This window comes from Rhagoletis zephyria, unplaced genomic scaffold (genome assembly GCF_001687245.7).
Source record: "Rhagoletis zephyria isolate East Lansing unplaced genomic scaffold, Rhagoletis_zephyria_1.1 Rzeph_scaffold_00403, whole genome shotgun sequence".
NCBI lineage: Eukaryota > Metazoa > Arthropoda > Insecta > Diptera > Tephritidae > Rhagoletis > Rhagoletis zephyria.
In genome coordinates, this window is record NW_016157487.1 from 130,245 (window position 1) to 138,751 (window position 8,507).

General features: G+C 33.2%; 1 long non-coding RNA gene across 1 annotated transcript; it reads right to left on the reverse strand.

Annotated features, from left to right (window-relative positions):
* Positions 1-3,493: 3,493 nt before the first annotated feature.
* LOC108359522 (uncharacterized) lies at positions 3,494-4,831 on the reverse strand. Its single transcript, XR_001846936.1, has 2 exons — positions 4,604-4,831; positions 3,494-3,524 (listed from the first exon to the last, which is right to left on the reverse strand). It is a non-coding gene; the product is annotated as an uncharacterized LOC108359522 (long non-coding RNA).
* Positions 4,832-8,507: the final 3,676 nt, after the last annotated feature.

The window sequence follows — 8,507 nt, forward strand, 5'->3', positions numbered from 1 at the left end:
ATGTACCTTTGTACTATTTAGCATGTCATTTGACGGTAACAAGAGCAAATTCAATTTAAATCTATTAAATACATTCTAGCGTGTCTCAGTCCTTTACCCACAAAAGCAGCTATAACTTTTTTTTTCTATTCAAAACAGTAAGTGTGGCACCTTTCTGAAATCTTTATTAAATGGGCAATTTTTTTATGTAATGTAAAGTTATAGCTCAATACATTTTTTTTTTACCCGATATAGTCAAAGTTGGGGAAGAAAATATCAAAAAGTTATAAATCCAGAAATACTCCTAATTTTATGATGGTTCCTTAATATATTTCAACTACATTGCATTTGAGTATGGAGAGGCAACTATCTGGAAGTATTTTACATAAAAAATTTACTAAGTATTGCCCGGTTTGTAGTTTCAGTTAAAGAAAACACATGAAAAGGCACGATTTTTTTCTCGAACGCTGGATTCTTATATATCAGTAGAAGCTCAGTATTTCAACTCAAAATACGACTTGTGCACTGCTACGCTTTATAACCAACAGTTAGAGGTATTAATGTAAACCTATATCTACTTCTACTTAAATTTTTTTTTCCTTCCAGTTTTATATGATTGTAATATCTCCAACAAGGTTCAATCAATAGCTTACGATAGTGCAGCAGTTATGAATGCTGTGGCACAGAAACTATTAAATATATGTGATATTATTAAGTGCAACGCTCATCTTCTGCAGTTGGTTGTTAAGGATGCAATTCACAGTATATACAGTAATAAACCTTTTCGCAGGTTTTCACCAATTGGTCCCCGAGGAATACTTTTGGGTTGTGTGCAGAGTTTTCGTTTTTCACGCACGGCAACACTTACTGTGGGGAATTTCGCCTCATGATTAGAAAAAGTTCTTTTTGTGGATAAAATATACATAATTTTGTGTTATTTATGTATAAGCAAAATGTAGGTTAAGTATAGTATCAATGCTTAATTAAGAATAATATCAGTAGTTAAGTACATAATTAACGCTTGTGTTTCTATAAACTGGAAAATCACATCGTATTTTTTATTAAAAGCGTGAATTTTGTGAATTTATCAAGGGAAACTCTAAATTTCTGAATTTATTTAAGTCTTTATTCCAAAAAAACACAAGGCTTATTTAGTTATAGAGACTCCAATGCCTGCCAGCGCATCCGCCCAGACAGCTCATTAAGCACACCCAAGATTGAGCGGAACTCCTCAAAAATACTTAACATCAAAGTATATAATGTCACATATATGAATCATACACACATACAATACCAATTGCTATGAATTGCTACCGTAAAATTTCAGGACACGCATTTGCTTGGAGACTTCGTTGGTCATGGTGGTCATAAGTTCAGCCAACACATTCAATGGTCCATTGCCCGGAGCTGCTCCAACATGATGAGTAGATTTTAGTGCCATTTAGCAATTATCCCTTTAAAATTATAAGAAAAGTGTTTGTTTACCAAATTACCTGTGCCACTCTGCCATGGTACGGTTGTTTCTCCCTTTCATACCACAGTAATTCTGTATGCAACTCTGAATCAGCAAAATTCATGCTTCTTCTCATTATCAACCCCGATCAGATTTTACCCCCGATGACTACTCAAAAAGGTTTATTACTGTATATACTGCGATGCAATTGGAGCCGTTCCACAGATTACTTAAATATACAAGAAAGCCAAAAATGTGTCTTCTTATTTCCATCGCTCAAGCGTGGCCAAAAATACTCTTTCAGTTCGCTATGTACAGTAGGGAACAGCGTTGCCGCTTTGCTAATTTTTAACCAAAATTGGTAATTCTTTTTTCTTTATTCATCAAGTTTGGTAATTTGGTAATTTTTTATTCAATTTGGTATCTTTTTTAATTCTGTTTTACATGTCAAATAGGTCAATATTGGTTCTGATTCCACATTAGTAAGTAGACCGTAAGCGTTTCCTTTTATAGAAATACCAGGTAATCCTGAGAGTTTCGCAAGGCGAAAGTTGTTCCAGCGTTCCTTGGCTACTAGAATGGTGTGTTCTTTAACAAACGGCTTGAAAGTGGCTCTTGCTAAGTATATCCACCGTGTCCTCTCCTGGAAGGTTTGGGGTGGTACTACCTTTCCCTGTCAGTTCGTCAGCTTTTCAATTACAATACGTATGTTCTCGTTCAAAAAGCTACGGCATTCAGCGGGGCTTCAATCTGTCTATGTGTGAGTCGAAAGCTTTCCTTCGAGCGTTGAATGTTTGATATATTTTCTTGTCACTTGTTTACATACAGTGGTCGAAAAAATTATAGCCGCACCATATTTTGAAAAGTTTTAAGATATTATTTTTTTAGTAATTTAATTTTGGTTATTTTTTATAATAATTTTGTTCTTTCTTTAACAGAGTTCTAACAAATTCAAACTTTGTTCAATATTTAAAAAAATTCAACAAACTTTCGTAAAAATTTTAGGTTAATGGAGCGCTGTTTGCCTGAAAAGCTTGGTATCTTCGGATATACATATGTACAGACTAGAGATGTTGCGAATGTGGAATTTTTGACATCCGCGGATGAGAATGCGGATGCGGATGTTTATAAGGTAACATACGCGGATGCGGATGCGAATGCGGATGTCATGTATTTTTAATAAATAATTTAGGTGTGTAAATTAGGTGACTTAGGTAAATAAAAAATGGAAAGATTAGCAATTTTTAATAATCTGCCTTATCCTGAGTTTTGCCCGAAAATTTATATTCCGCCCATAGTAAATACATGAAAACCAAAAGTGAAAAGTGAACGGGCTCGGGAAAAATGAAACTCATGATAAGACTGAATGTTTTTTTAGTACTTGAATTTAAAAATTGGAACACTGTATTTCATAAAAACTTTTTAAAGGGTCGTAAATCAAACCGGCGCCACTATATAACTACTCGCTCGAGGCGACAACCTTGAAAAGCTTGAAACTTGGCAAAATGTAAATTCTTTTCGATTGACACTGCATAAGTTGAGAGGACTTGCAGTTATATTTATTTATTTTTATTGCGGTGCAGTAATTACTTTCTGAGAATATCATCCGGCCCCCAAATGTCGGATGTATCCTCCTGACTTTAATCTTCACAATCTAGCATCATGGCACGATCGTTGTTTAAACACCGTTGTGTTCCAAAGAATTCTTAATTCTCATTCTTTTGGTTGTTTCGGAATTTGGTGAACCTGTCACGTCATCAGCGTTTTTCGATTTTAGTTTTTGTAACTTATTTTTAATGCTTTCTTCTGTGACTGGTGAGATATACGTGTTATCAGTGCACTTGCATAATATTCTAGGGACCGAAAATAACAGTTATTTTTTTCGAGTTAAATTTGGCCTAATATTTTTTATTCCGAAATAAACGTCCTTTCCGGATAATAAACAAAGCGCTTATCCAAATATAACAGATTTGCTATCGTATGAAAGAGGACTAAAATAGCTTTTAAACAGAAAAAGTGAACGAAGATTACAACCTCAATTTATAATTTTTTTTTATAATCTAATACTAAAGAAATTCATATAAATACATACCTGACCCATATATGTAATACTTCTATATAAGCTACCCAGCAGAAAAAAATTATCAATTGATAAAAAATAACCTACTTGTAGTTAGCTTTTATGCGGGATTTCTATAAAATATATAACTTCTGGTTAGCTACAAAAAGCTAACTTGAAACAAATGGACAAGTAATGCAGGAGCAAAGCTCGAGATTGTTTTCTTTAAACGAGTTTCAATTTAAAAATCCTGCACTTCGCAAATACTTTTTCGAATTGAGTACAAATAAAAGGGAGATCGAAATTTCATATTATCATTTTGAAGTTATGTCTGACGGAGTGGACCTGCAGCAGAATATTAACACGAATATGAAATGTAATAAAATAAATAAAGTAAATAAAAAAAATAAAAAAATAAAAAAAAATATTTTGTTTTTCCTATTGATATTTTATGTCCAAAAGTAGTTAATTACAAGCTAGTTACATCAAATGCGGCGTGCCCCTGCGTAAGCCCGTGCGTAAGGGCCGGAGTATTTGCTGTCAGCACGAACTCGTGCGTGCATGGGTGTTCAGTAAAATTTCATAAAAGCACGAATAAGCACGAAAAAGCCCGTTGTTAATACTACAAATTTAGATAAGCTTTTGTTTTTATACGAAAAAAAATAAAAAATTGTACGTATTAAAACTCTTTTGATAAGAGAAAAGCAAAAAAAGAAATATTTGGAAACCGATAGCTAAATTAAAATACTTAGTAGTTTTGTTTTCATATCTGTACATAAAATACTTTCCAGTTCTTCTACTTCCCGGAAAATATATGTATTATAAAAAGCATTGATGTGAGAAATTGATTCGCTCAAATAAATATACATATATACATAAACACAAAATTAAAAATATATACATATGTATACACACAATAAAAGTTGGCTCTTTATTTCCGGGCTGGGACGTGTCCTGTCGTGCCGGGCCGGGCCCTCCTAAAATTCTTAACGTGCAGGCTCGTGCGTGTTTTTGAAAGTTGATTTTGCACTCGTTCCGGGCCGGGCCTGAAAATTTAGGCCCGTGCCCATCTCTAATCTGTACTGCCAATATAGCAATATTACATATATGACCTGACCCAAGGGTTGTTCTATGGTTATTAATTAACCTTTTTTTATTGAAATATTTTTCAATATGTGGCTTTCCTCGTTTAGACATTTCAGTTTTAAAGCTATTTAAGTCCTCTTTCATTTGATACCAAACTTGTTTGATTTGGATAAGCGATCTGTTTATTATCCGGAGGGGACATTTATTTCGAAATAAAAATATTTGGCCAAGTTTAACTCGTAAAACAACTGTAATTTTCGGTCCCTTCAATATTCGCATTCGCAAAAGATCCGCATTGATTTTTGGGAATGCGAAAGCGAATGTTAAAATTAATGCGGAAGCTCCGCGGCTGCGAATGCGAATATTCGCAACAACCCTGGTACAGACATATCGAGCCCTAACTGCCAAAACAACGTAAACGAAATTTTTTTCAAAATTTTCTTTTCGATGCTCTAGGAACATTTCCGCATCAAAAATAAATTTTTTTAAAAATGTCGGTAACGTTATTTTGGCGGTTAGGGCTCGATATGTATGTTTGTACAGTTCTGCACATAAAATAAGTTTGGTAATTTTTGGTTGAATTTGGTAACATTTTCCGAGGATTTTGCTAAAAGATAAAAAAATTTTGGTTCTGGCAAAATTTCTTTTAGTTTCACTTTTATTTCAACATATCTTGATTAAAAGAAAAATACTGATAAAAATAAAATTTTTCATAAAAACAGGATTGGAATATTAAAATTCCTGCTCTTATTTTTTTTGTTTATATGATAGCACGGCCGCGTAATCATAGCCAACTTATGTACAGTAGCCAACTTATGTACAGTAGCGGAAAAAATTATAGCCTCATCAAATTTTGACAAGTTTTAAAATATTATTTTTGTTGTTATTTAATTTCGGTTAGTTTTTTATAGTTCGTTCTTTACCAACATGCGTATAAATACAGCTTTAAAGGCAGTGTCACACGATTGGGTATTTGCCAAAATTTTGTGCAAATCGTATCCCATTTGTTTGAGCACCCAAAATATTTTTCACTATCCCAATCACGAAAATTAATTTATTGAAAATTTTCAATAGAACATCGCTCTATTGTACCAATCTTTTGACTACAAAAAAAATTTCCAATTTTTTTTACCAATAGCCTAATAAAAAAATTTACAAATCTGTACAAATGTACCAATCGAGTGACGCTGCCTAAAAATTTATGCAATTTAAAAAAAAAATCTACAAATTTTCGTTAAAATTTCGAGTTTTTTAATTAAATTTTGAGTATGCAGTTTTGTAGCCCACTGAATTCTAGTAGAATAAAGTACACGTTTCAAATGGCTAAAAATGTCGATTGATTTTTTAGAATTTTTTATGTTCGAAATTCGTACGAACGTTTGTTGAATTTTTTTTGAATATTGCACAAATGAGTAGTCCACTTGCAAACAGCGTTTTGTGATTTTATAAAAGTGAGCCATAAATTAAAAAAACCGTCTACAACAACAAGTAACATCCAAATTGTATATTTCTCTTTATTATCTGAAAATTTGGATAAACAAGAGCCTAATAACATTAAAAAACAATATCGCAGTGTGGTAGTTTTTGCAAATTTTATATATAAAAATTGATTATAGCGAGTTTTCATACAGTAACTTTTACATAGCTATCTTTTTTAGCTTTTCGCGTTCAGAACACCTACATCCCCCCCTAAATACGACCTTGGTTACAACAGTGCTATGTAGCGCAAAAACTGTACCGATGTCTTTTGTCTGTCCTCTAATAAATCGGTTTACTCAAAATCATATATCAGCATCATCTACTGATGGAATAAATGAAAAATTATTTAAAGAATGTGCCACAAAATCTTTTTTCAAAAGATTTAACATTGGAAACAGTTGCTTCTTTTGTAGCAAAATTTTTGGATCCACGGTATAAAAATTTATATGGCGAAGATGTTAAAACAAAAACCATAATTCACGAGTTTGTAAGAAACTATTTAGAATAGGAGAAATCAACAAATGTGCCAGAGGCCAATGTAGAATCCATGGATTTGGAATTTTTTGTTTGACGATGACACGTTGCTCAACGACGTGACGTCGCAGTTAGATTTATATATTGCAGAACCACAAGTTGGTCATAATATTGATCAAATAACACAAGCGTTATCTATGTATTTTAGTAACTTCAGCTGAGTCAGAGCGTATATTTTCTATTGGTGGAAACATTGTCTCAACGAAGAAGCTGTCTACTGCCACAAAATGTACACCATCTCACATTTTTATGCCATAGACGTTTCTTAAAAGAAGTTAAGATATTATAGGGTTTTCAATATTGATGTTTTTAAAAAACTATGGTATCCATATAAATATATTTACATTTATGGCATCCATATAAATATATTTACATTTATGTTGTATTTCATCCTTTAAAATAGAAATAAATGGTTCTTGAATATGGAAATAACATATTTTGGCAATTCACAATGTGTCTTACACTGAGGGAAATAATGCATAGTAAAAATGAATACTTTATATTTGATTATCGTTTAAAAATATTCGTATTTAAAAATAATATTTTCATACAAAATTTATTACGCACGTATTTGACTGTTCACATCTGTGGACGTATATGTATGTGTACATACCCTGCAGGGAAAACGCGGACTAGTGAATCAAATTTCTAGTTCCGTACTAGATCCCCACCAGTCCAAAATCGGCGAAAAGTGGTACTTTTAATATACTAATTTTTTCAGTTTTTTTTTCACTAGAAATCGATATCTGAAGTGACGACTTTAGAAATGGTTCGGAACTATAGAAAAAGGGATGCAGAACGAACTAGATCTTATTTGTCGAATTTAGAACAAGTTCGGAACTATCGAATAAGGGATGCAGCGGGGGGCTTGTTTACTTTACATAGATATGTGTTCGGAGGTTTTTTCGTTCAAATACGCTTCTATTCTGCGCTTCGCAGATGCTGTTTCATAGCCTGGTAATACAAAACTAAAATTTGTGTTAACATTTCAATTTTTTTTAGTATTTTTCGCCAGAAATCTATATCTAAAGTGACGAATTTAGAAATGGTTCGGAACTATAGAAAAAGGGATGCAGAACGAACTAGATCTTATTTGTCGAATTTAGAACTAGTTCGGAACTATCGAATAAGGGATGCAGCGGGGGGCTTGTTTACTTTACATAGATATGTGTTCGGCGGCTTTTTCGTTCAAATACGCTTCTATTCTGCGCTTCGCAGATGCTGTTTCATAGCCTGGTAATACAAAACTAAAATTTGTGTTAACATTTCAATTTTTTTTAGTTTTTTTCGCCAGAAATCTATATCTACAGTGACGAATTTAGAAATGGTTCGGAACTATAGAAAAAGGGATGCAGAACGAACTAGATCCTATTTGTCGAATTTAGAACTATTTCGGAACTATCGAATAAGGGATGCAGCGGGGGGCTTGTTTACTTTACATAGATATGTGTTCGGCGGCTTTTTCATTCAAATACGCTTCTATTCTGCGCTTCGCAGATGCTTTTTCATAGCTTGGTAATACAAAATAAAATTTGTGTTAACATTTCAACATCTTGGGACCGTCTGAAATCTAAGAAGCGAGCACCTCTGCAAACTCAGCTACAGCTAAAGGTATGTAAACGTACATTTCTTAAAATTTCAAAACGAAAACTCCTTTCTTCCAAAATAACTTAAAAGCGCACACACGGAAGAACCAAAAAGATTGAAAAATCATGATACTTTTTCTTTCGTCTGTCGATTTTAGAACTGGTTCGGAACTATAGAATTTAGGACTAGTTCAGAACTATCGAAAAAGGGATGCAGCGGAGGGCAATTGACACTTCCTAGGACATCGTCATGTTAAATTCGCCAGTTGCTTGCATGCAAAAGAGATTTATTGCGAACCAGTACGTTGTCTAAATGTACTAGAAGCGCGCC